Source organism: Oreochromis aureus, linkage group 8 (genome assembly GCF_013358895.1).
Source record: "Oreochromis aureus strain Israel breed Guangdong linkage group 8, ZZ_aureus, whole genome shotgun sequence".
NCBI classification, from domain to species: domain Eukaryota; kingdom Metazoa; phylum Chordata; class Actinopteri; order Cichliformes; family Cichlidae; genus Oreochromis; species Oreochromis aureus.
The window spans coordinates 16,708,019-16,727,351 of record NC_052949.1 but is presented as its reverse complement, the minus strand read 5'-3'; the positions used below and the strand labels follow the sequence as shown (position 1 = coordinate 16,727,351).

The following is a 19,333-nucleotide window of genomic DNA, read 5'->3' as shown; positions in this document are numbered from 1 at the left end:
ACAAGAAAACCAACTAAACGAGAAACTAATCACAAAAACCTAAACTGGGAAAAGAAGAAACATTAAACTTGGAAAGCCTGGAAATCCCTGAGCAGTTGAGACGTGGAGGCACGTCGACAAGGGACAATTGGAAACTGACACAATATATACACATGAGGAGAGACAAGGTAAGTAGAAACGTGGGGAACACAGCAGGAATGAATTAGACGTGACGAGACACGGGAAGCAAAACTGAACACACTGAATGCAGAACGAGACTATGTCAAAATAAAACAGGAAGTAAAACACTGAGACCATGGCTGTATCTCAATTCAGGGCCTGCATGCTTTGGAGGCTTCATCTGAAGGCCGATTATATCACAGCGACCTTCAAATTGGCTGTCCCAATTTGAAGGCTGCTCCAAATGAAAAACGCGTCCTCCTTTTTCCCAGATTTGAAGGATAGGTCGGGTGTATCCTTCATGGCCCACCATATCCCAGAATTCATAGCGCAGCCCAGCCAATTCCAGTTTCCAGCAATGCGGCAGCTACTTAGTTGTAATATTACTCTTATTAAACTCTTTTTAATACTTTATTAATTAAATTATTATTTATAATATTTGTATAATAATATAATAATGCTTTTCAAACATGGCAATGGGAAAGAAGCACAGTTAAAGAGTCTGAAATATTACTCTTTCTGGGTGACAAAATAACATATTTTCAGGTGAGGATGTAGCTTTGTAAACTTCAAATATCTGCTTGGTTTATCAAGACATCACATATTCGCAAAAGTGCTCCGGTTTTTGGAGACATCTGTTACCCACCAGCTCATAAGCTGACTGGGTGGTCAAAGCTCATTAGAGCTGGCGAGAACACCGGACTCCCGGCACATCATTTTCACATCGCCCCGCGGTCTTTCTCTACTCAGGTTAAACATGATATATAAGTCTCTTAAATAACTTAAAAATGTTATTGTTTGGCTTCTTTCAGTGTTTATTTGTTCCTGAGTAAATCGGATTGGCTGAGATTAAAGTTATAGTTTTCAAACAGCTGAATTGTTATATTTTGTATTTATATTTATATTTCACACATTTTTTCTGTTATGTATAGTCAACATAGACAAAAACAAGCCAGACTTTCTTGATTTTCTTCATGCAGCAAATTTAATGAGGAAAAAACATTTTATCTTCCTCCACTCCCTCTTCCTGACTGTGAGTACAGTATTTACCATCACTAATATTTTGAGAATGATCTACTATGTCAGCAGTAAAACCTTTGTCCGAGATCTGTATCTATGGCTGTTAAAGTTGCTGCGTAACTATTAACCACGGTAACGGTACCTGACGTCACTCTTCTCTGAGCATCCTATGGTGGAGTATTAGATTACATTTCCTAGGTAAATAGCCCCAACTATATAAAGCCTTGTGTATCCCCTGCAGTCTCAAAGGAGTATGAGAGACTCACAACTAATATTATGCAAAGATTTAACAGATTCATCTGAATTTAGCTCTGTACTTAGGTTATACATAAAAAACAAAATTTTCTTTGTTTAATGAAGAGATCTGATTTGACAGAATGGCGGGTCAAATCATGTTTTTTGTGTTGCTCTTGGGAATGACAGGTTAGTAGTTTTATTTATGTTCCTTCAATACATTTTATGGTCTGTTTATTTTTGCCAAAGTGATCACTCAAAGTTTTTGGATCAGAAATTAAAATCTTGCAATCGTAGAGAACTTGTCATCATTTTCTGTATTTTCTGTTTTTGTTTCATGTGCAGGTGTAGTCACTACTCAGGCTGTCAGTAAGTTTGCATCTTTTCAAAACTTTCTCTAAAGATTTGACTTTCATCGTTTTATCATCAATTTATATCAGCCTCATATTTACACATTCATAGGAGTAAACACTGAAAGCCTGTGAGAAATATGTTTTATATGTATGTTTGGAGAATATTGACCAAATGAGTCTGTCTGAATCTTTTTTCATGATCTACCTAATTGCTTCTTAGGACCTCTTTACCCAACATCTGGAACTGTAAGCTCTGCAATAGATGATGGAAGTTCTCCACAGATTACCCTGCTAAGACCTTTTTTCTATTTTGGGCGGACATATAACAGTATTTACGTATGTAAAATTAACATTAACAATTCATGTACCACATGTGTACCATAAAAATATTTTGCTGTCTAATTAAACTTCCTGCCACTAACTGCAATATAAAACGTGGTTTGCAAAAGAAAATCTCAATCTGTTTATCTAGATGTCGTGACAGGAAATATTTTTTTTCTTTTCTTTTGTTTCCAGGTCAATCATAACGGACACCTAACATTTACTGGTCCACTAAGTGAATTTACAAGTCAGAGGTTCCCACAACGCATCAGAGACATCATTGCTCCATTCTGGACAGATTTAGACAACAGAGGAAATGGTCAGATCTACTACAACCAATACACCAGTGGAACTGTTCTCCAGCAAGCTACACAGGACATCAATCAATACTTTCCAGGACTGAACTTTAATGCCAACTGGGTCTTTGTTGCAACATGGTATGAGGTGGCCTATTATCCCACAAGTGGAACAGTAAGTCAGATTGCTAAATTCGGAAATAAATTATGTGCTTATGTGTGATGTATACGTGAAAGTCTTTTGCCTACTTTACTAACTCGGGAACAGTAGGTTAGTGTAATCTAGTGTCATCTTCCAGACATAAAGACATAAATTCCTGTGACAGATTTCATACAAATATTCTTTTTGAATATTGCGCTTTTTAAAAAAAGTGATAACTAAAGATGGCCTAAAGCATTTCATACTAAGAAACTAAGGTGGTTACGGTAATAGTAATTATCTGAAATCTAGACCATTCAAATTGAAGCACGAATGTCTTATGAATTAACACATTTGATACAGTGATACACCAAAAGCCTATCATAACAAAATTAGGTGTAAATCCAGCAGAACACTGATCAAGCAGTACATATAATAACAGAATTCATATTTTCCAGCGCACTACTGTCCAAGCTGTGCTGATCTCTGGAGGCCAATATTCATTTGTGCTGATGAACTACGGTATAATAGCTTCAACAACACTGAGCATTCAGGTCAGATCTATTACAGTTAATACTCTGCATATTTACTAATGAAAAAACATTCATTACTTCTAAATGCATTAATCATATTTTTGTGACTCACATTTGCAGGCTGGTTATGATACAATTGGCTCCACTCACTATTATGTCCTCCCTGGATCATTCACCAGTGCTGCATCAGGGAGTAACTCAAATTTTCGCCTTGGCAGCAATGTCAATGAACCAGGTCGCTGGGCCTTCCGGACAGACCATGGATCAACAGGCTGCACTTTTAATGGTAAGACTGCAGGATACAGAAGGCAACTGCTTCTGCAACCTTTATGTTATATATCATTACAGTCATGTGCAACTGTAATAGGCAAGGCAAGAATTCTAACCACAATGCATTAAAAGTACGGTAAAGCAATGAGGTATAGGTTATTAATGTGAAAGTCTCTGACTGTTTTTCCTTAATGTTGTTGGAATCAAGAACTAATGAAGGAGTTTCAAAGAGAAATCAGCTTTCAAATTATTAGTTGGAGGCTAAAATACATTCTTCCTACCTGCTTAAAGGATGTTCAGCTCAAGAATTCAGAGGTTTGGAAAAATTTGAATGGTAACATAGGTCATGCAAAGAATAAAGAATGCTAGAGAGAGAAGCTGTTCCCAACAAACTGACTTATCCTAAGGCAAGATTCACATGGACACATTGCTTAACACAGATTACTTATCACAGTTATTAACTTCTTCATTTTGGTGCCAAACTGCATAAGGAACTATCTCCCTCGCTCAGGATATTTCCACTGATAATGTGATGTGATTTAGTGGCGTCTGCACTGGTGTTTGAAAAGTTTCATATTTCAACACAAGCAATGCATGCAAAGCAGACAATGAAAACTGAAGTGGATGAGGTTTCCCAGTACCTTACAGTTGGAGCCTTAAATATGAATCCTGCACCAGTTGTACTTTGGTGGCCAGGAATCATTGGGTTAGGTGAAACTCAACTTGTTTTTGAAGCAATAAAGAGTGACTTGGCCCTACACCAGCTAGCTGCATACCTGTTCTTTATCTAAGTAGGTTGACGTTGTGCAATGAGAGCTGACCTATATACAGAAGTGACACAATTGTGATGCACATCACACACCAATGCTTCTGGGACATCTTTTGAATAATTATTTCACAGAATAATAATTTACACTTTTATTGCCCATCCTCATTTCACACATATTATTGTTATTGCAAGTGTTTAGTCTGCTAAATCACAATGCATTGTTATATATTTCATTCAGGATTCAGAGCTCATCACAGTACGGAAACAACTTTAGTGAAAGTTGCAGATGGCCTCTGACAGTGGAATCATCTCTGTACTTGTCCTGCTAGACCTCAGTGGAGCGTTTATTAACGACAGTATTTTATTGCAGAGATTAGAGCAGGCCATAGCAATTAAGCCCTTGCTTGAATCATGTCTATCTAATAGACTCCAATTGGCTCATGTAAATAGGGAGTTGTCTTCACACTAAGGTTAACTATGGTGGAGTTCCACAGGGTTCTATGCTAGGACCAGTTCTGTTTACATTATACATGTTTCTTCTAGGCAGTATCTTTCAAAGGCATCGTGTACATTTTCCCTGCTACGCAGATGATCTCCAGCTCTGTCAATGATGCCATAAAACTTAACTGTAGCCTTAAAGACATAAAGACCTGGGTAACCTTCAGTTTCCTGCTTCTAAATTCAGATCAAACTAAGATGATTGCACTTAGCCATTAAAATCTTACAAACATGATGTTTAACCAGATGCATACTCTGGATGGGACTACCTTGGCCTTAACACTAACAGAAATTTTGGAGTTGTTTTTGACCAGGTTATGTCCTTCACTGCTTGTATTTAACACATATTTAGGATTGCTTTCTTGCATTTCTACGGTATCTCTAAAATGAGAAACATCCTATTTCAGAGTGATGCTAAAAAATGAGTTCATGCATTCATGCGCTTAAAGGCTGGACTACTGTGATTCGTTATTATCAGGTTGTCCCAAAAACTCACTGAAAAGCCTGGAGTTGATCCAAAATGCTGCAGTACTGACAGGGACTAAAAACAGAGAACATATTTCTCCCTGTTAAATCCAGAATCAAATTTAAAATCCTTCTCCTCATATATAATCAGGGCCCATCTTAATCTTAATATTATCTTAATACGTAATGCTCTTATATTAATGCTTAATGCTCATATAAAGTGCCTTGAGGCAATTACTGTTGTTATTTGACACTATACGAAAAAAAGGTGTGAATGTTTTTTTCCTATAGCTTTATGAATGTAAATGTCTGGAAATTTTAAACTAGGCATAAGGGACATTTCCTTTTATTCTTTTTAAGGTGAATTAGTGCAGCTGGGTGCTTCATTCTGGAGTGACAGTACCTGTGCGCAGAAGTGCACATGTACCTCAACAGGCCTGCAGTGCCGCAACCAGCCGTGCTCCTTTTCACAAATCTGCAAGCCAGCTTCCTTCCAGTTCTCCTGTCAGACAGTGCCAAGAGGAACCTGCACCATAAGCGGTGATCCCCATTACTACACCTTTGATGACACAGTGTTTCACTTTCAAGGCACTTGCACCTATGTTCTCTCTGAGCAATGTAATAGTGGACTGCCCTACTACAGAGTAGAGGGCAAGAATGAGCACAGAGGCAGTACTCGAGTTGCTTGGACACGACTGGTGAAAGTGCATGTCTACAATGACACAATTGAGCTTGTCAAAGGACGTCGTGGTGAGGCGAAGGTTGGTCATTTTGATTCTGGATAAATACTACACTTTATGACCAGATATAGTTTTCTCACTTGATACATTTGCTGGTTTTTTACAGGTTAACGGGAACTTTGCATCCACTCCATTCTCCCTTAGCAATGACACCGTGCAGGTTTATGAGTCAGGTTTTTCTGTGTTTGTCAGCACTGACTTTGGTTTAGTGGTGTCTTATGACACAAATCATTATGTCCAGATCAGCTTGCCCTACACCTACCAGAATGCAACATGCGGTCTTTGTGGAAACTTCAATGGCATTCGTAGAGATGACTTTCAAACTCGGGAGGGTGAGGTTGTGAGCTCTGATGTGGTTTTTGCTAACAGCTGGCAAGCATCTGGGGATGATGAGCCTGGCTGTGGGCCACAGTGCGGAGGTCTGGACTGTGCTGTTTGCACTGTAGAAGAGACAGCATTGTACAGCAACACTGACCACTGTGGTATCCTCAGCAGTAGTTCTGGACCTTTTGCAGCTTGCCATCAACAACTTCCTCCACAGTCCTTTGCGGACAGTTGTGTGTATGATCTGTGTGTAGGAGGAGGGTACCAACCCATTCTCTGTCAAGCCCTAAGTGTGTATGCAAGTCAGTGTCAACAAAATGGTATTCAGCTACCAAGTTGGAGGAGACCCGGATTTTGTGGTATGTTAATCACTTTTTTTTTGCATTATTTCAAAAATATTATTGTATTGATTGATTGATATTGATTGATATACCTTTATTAGTCCCACAAGGGGGAAATTTCATAAGGCTGACGACCTATTGCACGCAATGGCGGCGCCATCTCACCCTCCGACCATACATACATTACACAAAACATCACATGGGGAAGACAGGTCAGAGGGGTATAACATGGAAAAAGCACCACACGAGGAAAGATAAGGAGAAAAAAATAATTCCCCCCAGACTGAGCTCCAACAGGGAGATCAGTTTGAGAACAGAAAAAAACACCTCTGCACATAGCACATGAAAAAACTCTTAATACACCAAAGAAACACATGACAAGCAACAGGGGCGGGTAAAGGGTGAGAGACAGCCAATGTAGACAGTACATCCGGGCCTGCAGCCTATGCGCTGGTCTCCATGATCCACCGTCAGCATCGGAAGGGAATAAGCGTCGAAGGCGTTTGGAAAGGGAGGGGGGAGGAGTGTGTGCATATCAGTGTATATGTATGTGTGTGCGTGTCCAGAGTTCAGCTGAGACAGTGTCCTTCGCCCTGCCAGGCTAAGTAAACAGTCTTCCAGCCAACCCAGGTGGCCTTGCATAGAATAGGAAGGAACAGTCTAAACACAGTCTGTAATCAGGGTGTTGTTGTACAGCTCCAGCCTTGCAACCGCAGCTGGCGCCGAGAAGGTATCCGCATGAAGTGATGGTGCTTTTTACTTTAGTGCGAACAGCTTATATGAATTTCAAAGCAGTTCTACAGTCCAACACTGGTCTCTCAATCTCCCGATGGAGAGCCGCGAGCTTCGCCATACTTGCATTCTGTGATGTTGTCATTCTTGTGCTCAAGGAGCCGATTCTGAAAAACTCATGACAGTGTGCCTCCCCGAGATGTGATCCAATTTACGCTCAGAGATGTTATGCCGAGCGAGCCCTTCCGAGATGTAATCCAGTTTGCACTCAGAGATCTTATTCTGAGTATTCACAGCAGCCATAAGCTTCTCCAAGATCTTATCCGTGCTGCACTCAATGAGCCCATTTTGAGAAACTCACGCCTCGTCCCATCGTTTCAATTCCAGCGGGCAGCCTTGTGGAGGTTTGAACAGCCAGTTCCGCTTTCTTAATTCTTCGATAAGCCAGGGCCAAGCCAGGGCCAAGCCAGGGCCAAGCCAGGGCCAAGCCAGGGCCAAGCCAGGGCCAAGCCAGGGCCAAGCCAGGGCCAAGCCAGGGCCAAGCCAGGGCCAAGCCAGCTCCGATCAGCCAGAACCCTGTTATCATGGTTCCGAATAGGTAGAAATCTTCAGCAGTCAGGCTCATCCAAGCCCAGACTTCTCGTTGAGAAAGGGGTGTCAATTGCATTCAGAGACCAGTTGATCAAATCCATAATTCCTCTTTTAGGTTTTAGAAAACAGACTGTGAGAGAGTGTTCCAGGGAAAAGTCATACAAAAAACACGAGACTAGAAAAGGACATAAGAGGCTAAGCAGGGAAGCTAAGGGAGAGGAGGAGGAGGAGAGGAGAAAAATGCGACCGCCTTCGTCAAGAGCAAGAGCAGTATTAAAATTCCACTGATGTAAAGATCGATGTTGTTCTCTTATTCCTAGAAATCCCATGCCCAGCCAACAGCCACTTTGAGTCTGAAGGCACAGGATGTCCAGCTACCTGTGTTAATCCCAACTCTACCCACAACTGCCCTCTACCTCCCCAGGAAAGCTGCATCTGTGATTCAGGCTACATCCTCAGTGGTGGGGTCTGCGTCCCTCATGCTGAGTGTGGCTGCAGCTTTGAGGGCCGTTACTACCGCTCTGGACAAACTGTAATACTAGACGAAAACTGTGGGAGGCGTTGTAGCTGCAGTTATGGCTCCATGACTTGTCAGTCTCATGGTTGTGGCCCACTTGAATCATGCAAGGTGGAAGATGGAGAAAGAGGATGCAGACCAAATAGCTATGAAACATGTTGGATCAGAGGCTCAGGGTCATATCAGACATTTGATGGACTGACATACCAATATCCTGGAGCATGTCGATTGACACTTGCCAAAGTTGTGGGACTGTCCAGTCACCCACACTTCATGGTGACAGCAGAAAAAGTGCCAAGAGGCCAGGAAGGTTTTGCACGAATTCTGCATTTTGAAGCAGAGGGGATACACGTATCTATTGAGATGGCAAGGAACAGTAAAGTGAAGGTAAGTGAATGGAACACTTACTTAAAATTATGTTCTTCCTTGAATTATTTATTTATGTGTACACGGACACAATACTGTTTAAGTCTTGTTAACTGCAAAAACACTGGATGACCCTGCAGGTTAACGGTCAGCTGATCAGGCTGCCTTTCAGCACTCCATCCAACCGAATCCAAATCTTCCACAGCAGCATTTACAGTGTCATCATTCGCACCTCCTTTGATGTAACTGTACAAACAGTCTGGCCTCACTTTGTCCGTGTCACTGCTCCTGGTGTCTACAATGGTTCCCTGGGTGGACTCTGTGGTGACTACAATGGTCATCCATATGACGACTTCAAGACACCCAATGGTGTCCTGGTCAACAGTTCTCAGGACTTTGGAGACAGCTGGCGAGATGGCTCTCTGGCTGCTCACTGCGTGGAAAGCATGAACCAAAATTCTACAACTAATTACAATTCTAGTGAGTACTGTGGCTTTCTCAGCTCACCAGATGGGCCATTTGTACCCTGTTGGTCTGTGGTTGACCCAAGGAAGCAGGTGGATGTATGTGTGGAGATCATGAGGGGCTCTAGCGATCCAGCATCAACTCTGTGTGATGCCCTACGAGATTATGCACTAATGTGTCAACAGAAGGGTGTTGCCTTAGGACAATGGAGAAATGCAACTGGCTGTGGTAAGCATTCAACAGTTTTTTAATTAATTCTAGCTATGATCTCCAAATGTTTAAAAATGCCTTTTTTATATTAACCTGTTTATTTTTCTCCAGCACTAACCTGCCCGTCAAACAGCCATTATGAACTCTGTGGAACAACTTGTCCTTCTGCTTGCCCCAGCCTCTCTTTCCCCTTCACCTGTGATACTGTGTGCCAGGAGGGTTGTCAGTGTAACAATGGTTTTATTCTAAATGGCGACCAGTGTGTTCCACCAACATCTTGTGGATGCTATCACCAAGGACGCTATCGTGAAAGTGGTGAGCAGTTCTGGGATGGTGAAGAATGTCAGAGCTTGTGTACCTGTAACGGCACTACAGGGAACGTCCGCTGTACTCCCAACTCCTGTGGGCCCCAGGAGTCCTGCCGTGTGGTGGAGGGCGAGTTTGGCTGCCATCCCAACCCTCATGGCACCTGCTCTGCCTCTGGAGACCCTCACTACATCACCTTTGATCGTAAGGCCTATGACTTCCAAGGAACCTGCCGCTATGTTCTGGTGACCCTTTGTAATGCCACTGATGAGCTCAGTCAGTTTTCCGTGGAAGCTAAGAATGAGGCATTGAACGGGCGTCCACTTTCAACAGTAGCTGAAGTTTTTGTGAATGTGTGGGGCTACGACGTGCATATGTCAAGGGATAGAAGAGGTTTGGTACAAGTAAGTAGTTAATGATATTTCTCATTAGATGATTGTTATGAATAATATCAGATTTATGAAGTAAATGGCAGCTACATATATTTTAGGGATATTTTTACTGCTGTGAAAGAAAAAAATAATTAAAAAGCAGAAAAAAATAACCACTGATTTTCTTTGCATCTCTCTTCTAGGTGAATGGAGTAACTAGAAATTTACCTATTAACTTGAATGAAGGTAATGTGTCTATCTATGCAACAGGATCTCGTATAGTTGTCAGCACTAATTTTGGCTTGAGTGTCACCTATAATGGATATAGTGCAGTGTTTATCTCCGTACCACCAAATTACAGGTACAATTCCCACCCATCAAAGCTACAGTCATTATTATTTGACATGCTTTAAAAACCAGGATAATCCCATCTACATAAGTCATTTATTTACTATTTATCCTTATGAAACTAACACAAGGACTAATGTTAACTGTTGTCATCAACACAGAGAAAAAATATGCGGACTTTGTGGAAATTTTAATGGAAATCCAAATGATGACTTTCACACACCATCTGGAACGATAGTCACATCTCCAGATGAGTTTGGGAGAGCCTGGAAGGTGCCAGGAAACTACACCTGCAATGATGGCTGTGGCTCCTCCTGTCCACAGTGTGCCAATGAACAGCCTGCTAGAGATCAGTGTGAGGTGATCCAGGCAGCTGATGGGCCCTTCAGTTTCTGCCACGAGGAGGTGGACCCGGCGCCATATTTCAACGACTGCGTGTTTGATGTATGTTTGTCAGGAAATCAAGGCCACGATCTCTTGTGCAGTGCCATTGAATCATATGTCAGTGCGTGTCAGTCTGCTAATGTTCGAATCTATCCGTGGAGGGAGAACGCCACCTGTAGTGAGTCAACATGTCGTTTTATTATATTTATATCTAAATTTACAAGAAATTTGCTAACCACTTAAGTAATTTGACAACACTCATTATATCCACATTGTATTACATTAAAATTAGATGTCTGATTATTGCCATTTTTCGCTTTTCTCATTATTAAGCATTGGACTGTCCAGCCAACAGCCATTATGAGCTGTGCGGTACTGACTGTGGCCACACCTGTGCCAGTAGCATTGATGAAACCTGTGAGCAGTTCTGCTCTGAGGGATGTTTCTGTGATGAAGGCTTCATCAAGAGTGGGACCAGGTGTGTCCCAGTGGAGAGCTGTGGCTGCCAATATGATGGATTCTACTATGATGTAAGACATATTAAAGTCAATAGTAAACAAACAACAGTGCCTATTATATAATGTCTATTATAGCTTAGTAATAATGTGGTAATACTGAGGTAACAAAGTGGAAACAAGAAGATAAAAATAGAGACATAGCAAATAATTGCGACTTAATTTCCAGAGTAACAACCAAGTGATCTAGTGAGTACTATTACATTTAAATCTAAGTATAACAGATCATAAATTATAAGTGATAATATGGATACAAATGTATGTACATGAGCTAAAAAAAATTAGTAATAGTATAGTCACAATCACTAGCAATAAAACACATTTCATATATACTAACCTCATAATAATAGGGTAACAAGATACTAATATGACTTTAGGTTTTAATGTATTAGGATACCATTACCGTATTGACATAATGCTGGAATTAATCCTATGTTAATAACTAGGGATGCAACGATACCAATTTTTTCAAACCGATCCGATACCGATACTTGGATCTGAGTACTTGCCGATACCGAGTACAAAATCCGATACTTCTACCACACACGTTAAACTTAACCAGTAGTAAAGAAACGACCCCAGACAACTCTTTAACACAAACGAAACGTTTACTGAACGTAAGGGCAGAGACAAATACTGTATACACATCCCTTTTTTAAACTCAAATGATATTCCAATTCCTTAACCAAATGAAATACACTGTATAAATGACATAATTCCCTTTCAAATTATATTAAACAACCCAACTTATGTTATCACCTTTTGGTAAGTGACTCACTAATATACACTCCAAAACACGTTATATAAATCCACTAAACATACAATATTCACACATGGGCTCCACGCACTCACATTCACACTTGTTGCAGGCCTGTTTGTTGCTCACGCCAGACGATGGAGTTAAATCCTCTTCTCCCCAGTAAGAGCACAAAAGTCTGACTTACAGTTCAGCTGATCGGTAGGTCGCCGTGCACCAGTCCCACACTAAATCCACTCCCTGCGGACCCGATGCTGTCTCTGCTACAGCGCGTTAGCGAGTCACTGTCCAGCTCTCCGACAGTCTATAGCGGCTGCCTCCTTGGCGAAGCCAAGCAGTCCGGGCTAGCCTTTAGCCTCGGCGGTCGTAGCTGGAAACACAGTTTTCCAAGGTGGTGCGACCGTTGAAACAAAAAGTCACTTCACCCACACGATACCCGATACCAGTATCGGTATCGGTGCATCCCTATTAATAACCTTTTAATACAAGCTTCAAGAAATGTGATGTTACCTGGAAACACGTGGTAGTTTAGGTCTAATACCAGGAATCAGAGCTGCATAATGTAAAACATGCTAGTTCCATGTTAATAACCCAAAAAATCCAAACCATATAAAAAATTTCAGGAAGCATGATGAATACCAGGAAATGTGGTAGTTTCTGTGAAATAGCAAGCAAAATGCAAAACTACAGTTTATAGTTTCATATAATTGAAATCCTAGGACCAAAAAACGTCTTATTTGCTATCATATATTCAGCATATCTATTATGACTATGTTTTATATTACAACACTAGAAAGAAAATAATTCATATGTAGCTATACAAGCAGAATGATGCTCTAACTCTTTAAACTGCAGATTAAAAAAAAATCTCTTCCTAAATAAATGAATGCATTAAACAATCAGTTGAAAATTATACAGCTACATCAGCATAATTAAATACTCCTTATCAGCTCTGTTCCACATATTTATTGAAATTGTGGCATTTAGCATCTGTCTTCTCTGTGGGAGAAAGAACAACAGTTACAACTAGTTGCTGTTAGGAGGCCTGGGTCGTTGACCCAGGGTTTTTGAGTTTGTTATATTATTTATAATTTCTAGTCTTTGGTTTCTTTGAGTTCTGTCTTATGGTTTATGTCTCTGTCGTCTCTAGTTGCTCTGTCTCCCCTGTCAGCTGTATCCCCTTGTCTAGTTCGGCGTCTCTGTGTATCCTTAGTTGCTATATCCCGTGTCCAGTCAGTCTGTGTCTGTAAGTTCAGTCTGTGTTGTGTTTCCTGTTTTACTTTGAAGGTCTCTGTCTTTTCTCAGTGTGTTCAGTTTATGCTTCTTTGTCTCGTTAGTCCTGATTTGCCCCAGCTGTGTTTCCCTCCTGTTGCCCATTCCCTGATTACTCCCTCTGCGTATTTAAGCCCTGTGTTTTCCTGTGCTCTCTGTCGCGTTCTACCGTTTATTATGCTGTGTGTTTTGTCTGCTTGCCTGAGTTTATGTTTGAAGTCTTAGTTTTGTTGCCTTTTTGAGTTCAGCATTAAAGCTGTTTTGAGTTCACCTTTTTGCCTCCGAACGTCTGCACTATGGGTCCACCATTCCTGCCTGCACACAGCCTTAACCTAACAGTTGCTCTGTCACAATATTTAGTATATTAATAGTTGCAGTTTGTAGTGATCTAGCGATTACTGCACTAAATCACCTACAATTAATGAAAAAAAGAATTCAGAATGGCATTTTAAGAACTATATTTGTTGTATCAATTTGGCTATAAATTGGTGTTGTGTGGTTCACAGGCTGGCGAGTCCTTCTGGACAGACGGTTGCTCCCAGAGATGTGAATGTCACGCTCCCAATGACCTGCGATGTTCTGCTGCATCTTGCACTCCTGCACAAGAGTGCTCCATCAGAAACGGACAGCTGGGCTGTTACGATGCCATGTCCACCTGCACTGTGTGGGGAGATCCACACTACATCACCTTTGATGGAGCAGTGGCTCATTTCCAGGGAACTTGCTCCTACATCATCGCTGAGAGCACGAACCATGGCACCAATGAAACACAGTTTCAGGTGATAGCCACCAACAATCACCGTGGAAACAACCGTGTGTCATTTGTGTCTGCAGTGGACATATACCTCTCAAATCATCCAGAAAGTGTGCACATCAGGATTGGACCCAATAAAAGAGTAACGGTAAACTATCTATCACTTTGAAGATGAACAGCATTCTACTTAGTCTAATCTGCACAAAAGTAACAACACACACTTATTGCATCTCTTGTCCTCTCAGGTAAATGGAAATGATGTGTCTCTTCCCACCACAGTGGGAATCTTAGCTCAGGTGGTAAGGCAGGAAGCTACATAGTGGTTGATGCCTCTGACTTGCTAGTCCAGTTTGATGGTCAGAGCACTTTACTGGTCAGACTGGGCCAAAACCGTCATGACAGAGTCACAGGGATGTGGAAACTCTAACAATGATCCTTCAGATGACAAAGTCTTACCCAATGGCACACTGGCACAAAACGATAATTATTTTGGACACAGCTGGAAGTCACCCACCAGCCAACCAGGGTGAGTTGCAATGGAAATCACTACTGATGCTTCAACAAGGCAGTAGCTGATGGCAGTATGATTTGTCTTTTCCAGATGTGGCTCCACTGATGAAGATGATGATGGACTGAATGACTGCACCTTTAGAGAAGAATACTCCCAACTCTGCAGTGTCATCACCAACACCACCGGCCCATTCAGCGCCTGCCACCTGCACTCTGACCCCGAGCCATTTTTCTCTTCCTGTGTCTACGACCTCTGCCTCTACACTCCAGCCAATGGCATGCTGTGTTCCGCTGTCTCCGCCTATGAGAGAACCTGCTCTGTTCTGGGGCTAGACATCCCTGACTGGCGCTCTGCTTTGCATTGTGGTATGTTTGTACTGCTCAAATGAGACATTTAATAAAAATTTAAATCATTGCCATTCATCACTGATGATCCTTTCTGTGTTTGCAGATGAGTCAGACCCCTGTGAAAAGCTGGACTGCACAGAGCACGAGTGGTGTGGTGAGAAGGACGGTGTCTATGGCTGCTTCTGTGATGAGCACCACCATCGGCCAAACAATGAGAGCTACGGTGCGGGCTAATTAAACCTTCAGTAATATCTGTAGTGTATTTATTGCATTAGTCAGCCTTTATATTAAGCAGTCAAGTCAACAAATGTCTTTCAAATCAGTATTGATGACTCAGCTTTAAAAATCATGTCATAACGCATCAGATTGTGTTTTCTCTCCTTCTTAGACTCGTCCATCACTTGTGTCAGTAGTTCCGCACCATATCTCTGTCCCGCTGTCAGCTGTTTGAGGCCGGCTTCCACTCTGATGCCCTCCATCTTCGAGATGAAACCTGCAACGGGACTCTTGAGGATGGTCGACTGCTTTTCCACTTCAACAATGATGACCAGCTTTGTGGGACAATGCTGAGGGTAACATTAGTACATTGAAGGAATCTTCTGGGCAGCATTTTTAATTTTTGAAAACATGCTTAAAATCTTTTGTCTTCTTACTCTTAAGAGCAACGGGACTCATTTCAGTTATGAGAACACCATCAGCGGGGATGTGGACTCTCATGATGGTCTCATAAGTCGTGAGAAGAGCATCCACCTGCACTTCTCCTGTGACTATCCTCTGACCCAGGCACTGTCTATGGATGTTGGCATCAACCCTGTAGAGAGGTGATAACCACAACACCATCTGGCTTACATTTTTTGTTTTTTTGCTTTTTGGTTATATGACATTGTGGTTGCTACTTTTCCAAAGGTACATAGCTCGCTAAGCTTTATAGAAATCTGTGTTTGATTGTCTTCGTGACCAAATGACCATGTGAATCACCATCATTTTACCCTGTCTTTGTTTAATACAAACATTGTTCTAATGTGCTCAATTTTTTGTACACCCACTCTGTCACCTCAATTTGTTTTGATCATTTCCAATTACTTTCTGCAATATGTTCTAATTGGTGGTTGAACCCTTTTATATGTAATTTCTTCTAGGCTGTATGACCCTCTTTGTAATGCTGTTTATAATAAATTTACTTAAGAGTTGCAGTGCTTTTCTATTAATGCATTAACTGTGTATTTCCTTCATTTGTGTTACATATTTTTGTATATATTTTGCTACAGACTGCACACACACCTGACCACTTTATGAATTCCAAATCCTGAAAACATCTTGTTTTATCATGTTTTCCTGTAGCATTGTAAACAAGAGACTTCCATCTGGTCTGGGCCATTATCATTTGAGGATGATACCCTTCCGGGACCCTGGCTTCCACTTCCCTTTGACCAGAAACAGAAATTTAGAAATGGAAATAGATGAGAGGTTATACATTGAGGTTCAGACGCAGGGAATCGATGAGCGGCAGATCTCCACTATTCTGGACTCTTGCTGGGCAACGCCTGTTAATGATGCCAGCTACCCTGTGCGCTGGGATCTCATCACTACACAGTAAAGAAATTGCCTTAACTATTCTTTTCTTGTCTTTTGTGATGGGTGAACTTTAATCATCTTCTTATCATAACTAAGTTATTTGCACATTAACACTGCAACTTTCGCATTATGCTGTTACCTAGGTGTCCTAATCCAGCAGATGGCACAGTAGAGCTGGTTCAGAACGGCGTCTCCACCGTAGCCCGTTTCTCATTCAGGATGTTCACCTTTACCAACTTTTCATCTATCTACCTGCACTGCCAGGTCCACCTGTGTCTTTTGAGACACAATAACTGCACAGCTGTACGTACTACTTATAACTATTTGTATTAACACTGGGAAAAAATCTTTCATACCACTTATTGGATTCCTTCATCTGCTGAAATCACTCTGCTTTCCACAGCATTGCTACCCAGGTTACCATGCAAGAGTGGCGAGGGATATTTCCTACCATGACAGTGAAGGCATTTCATTGGGACCGCTAGTATTGAACACAGGTAACATTTTTACAACACTGGCAGTCTTGTAGATGATACAGCTGCATAATCAGTGGATTGTGATACTTGTATTCATGAGCCAAGTTTCAATTCACTGTAGATCTTCTTGGTTGTTTTCTTACAGAAAGAAGAATGAAAGCAAGCAGCTCTCCAGGCCTCTTGACATCTCTGGTGACCCTGATAGTCTGTTTGCTGACTGCAAATATTCTGATCTAGAGAAATCAAATTAATGCACAAATTACAGCAAACTCAGCAGTCGTATAATAACTGTATAAATGTAATAATTAAAACTAGAATCAGAAGACTTTTTTTTTTTATATATACATAGAGGAATACTGATCGTCTGAAAAGTGGATGTTACTGAATATTTGACATCTGTGAAAATGCTTCTTATTTGCTCTGAGTGCTCCTGTTTGTAATCGCTGCAGTTTTTCTTTGCAACAGTGGAGGGCAGCATCTGATCAAAAACCTATCTTGTATGCTTCTGTTTCCAGTTCATGAGTTTTACCTTCAGGTCATTCAGGTTCATTTTAACATGGTTACATCATGATTTATTTTGTAGTATTCATTCATTCATTAGCAAATATAAAAATAATGAAGAAGAAATGTATGTGTGAAATATGAATGTCTTGTAAACTGTGAGAAAATACAGTCTGAGTTGATTGACAGTTTTGCTTTCTTTTCTCTTTTTGAAAGTAAAAATGTTAGTACATTGCTTTCTATTCACTTTTTGAATTTACAAAGAGGGCTCTTCATGTAACTGTAATAAAGGAGGAAAACTCCATTTTAGAATCACAATAGATATTTTTTTTATGCAAAGGACAAGCAAACAGTAACCACAATCCAATCTAAACGGTCACTACAAGGTTTCCGTTTCACATGATATAAACTATGCATGATACAAGAGATCGGGGGTGAGTCGATCTCTTGTATCATACAAAGAGATGTATGATACAAGAGTCGACATGTCGCAGTATTGTGGAATGCGACCTACAGCAAACATAATACCAGTTAACACAAATGCACATCATGAAATTTATCACTGGTGTTATGATACAAGTGTTCAAAGAAGGGCATTGTGTCCAGAGGAATAAACGAATGCTTGATAAACTATAGCAAAGATATCCTGGACATGCAGATCAACATGGGTTTGTTTTGTGAAGATACATCTTGATATATGAATGCTACTTCTATAGAGGTAAATAACCAGTGACTTGTGGCAAGTAAATATAACATAAAGAATCTTTAATAACATTATCGATCTCGGGGGCCGGACCAGAGTGGGCAAACATGACCATCTGTTTTTAGGCAATATGCCTAAGTTCATCCTAGTTGCTTTGTTAATAAAGAAGGATACACAGGGAGCTATACTTTGGGGCATAGTATTTATCAGTCTGTAAACTGAATGCCACTCCTACCCAGCCAAACCATTCTAGCCACAATTTTAGAGGGCCCAGTACACCAGAGAGTATTATCAACTAATGCAAGCAACAGGGCGTCACTTAAAGGGCAGGTTGCTGGCTATAATGCATGAGCATTTTGTTATTCTCCTTCAATCTCGAAGCTGATGTAAGGTGTTCAGGGAATGTCTCATTAATTAAAACTGGAAATGTAAGAATGGAAACCCATTTCAGAAATCCTGTACCTCCCTCAGCGATTTAAAAAATTTTCACAGTGAGTACCACCTCATAAAATATATGGCTCTTGAAGTAGCACCCTTATGACTGACATTAAAGTACATTAATATAGGCCAATTTAACACCACATACAGTTTACACGAGACAATTTTATTTCTTATATGAATGTTATTTATTTTAACTGTTGTAAAAAGGATGTGATGAGTGATAATAATAGAAAGTGTACTGCATTAAAACATTCACAGCAGGTGGGAAATCCAATCTTTAAGTGATGACCTGATGAAACATGCTTCCAGTTCAAACAACTCTACATTTATTAAGGCTGTTGTGTTTTTAACATGTTTTAATTCTTTGTATCTTGTTCTATTTAATCTGAACAAGCCCCTAAAAAGTCAGTGATCACTGACAGTTATCGCTCTCTTGGTTTTTATCATCACTATTCATTTTAAAGCTCAGTTTTTAAAACCTTACAATGTAACTACAGCTCAGCCCATGCAGCAGATTATTAGTGACTAACCTTATATTGCAGTTGTTCTCCTCACTGAAGTTTGGTCCGTTAACAGCATCCTGCCATGCAGTTACATTTGTCCCTAGCCATCAGGAACCCTCGCGTTAACTATTATCAAGTGGAAAAAAGTTAGCGTTCATCCTCCAGCTTCACTGTGTTTATATTATGCTAACCATAGCTGTGTAGCTAGCCACCACGTAGCGCATCA

At 40.8% G+C, this 19,333-nt stretch overlaps 1 pseudogene; it reads left to right on the top strand.

Annotated features, from left to right (window-relative positions):
* The first annotated feature begins 1,368 nt into the window (after positions 1 to 1,368).
* Positions 1,369 to 17,778, top strand: LOC116332111 (annotated as a pseudogene).
* The last annotated feature ends 1,555 nt before the right edge of the window (positions 17,779 to 19,333 follow it).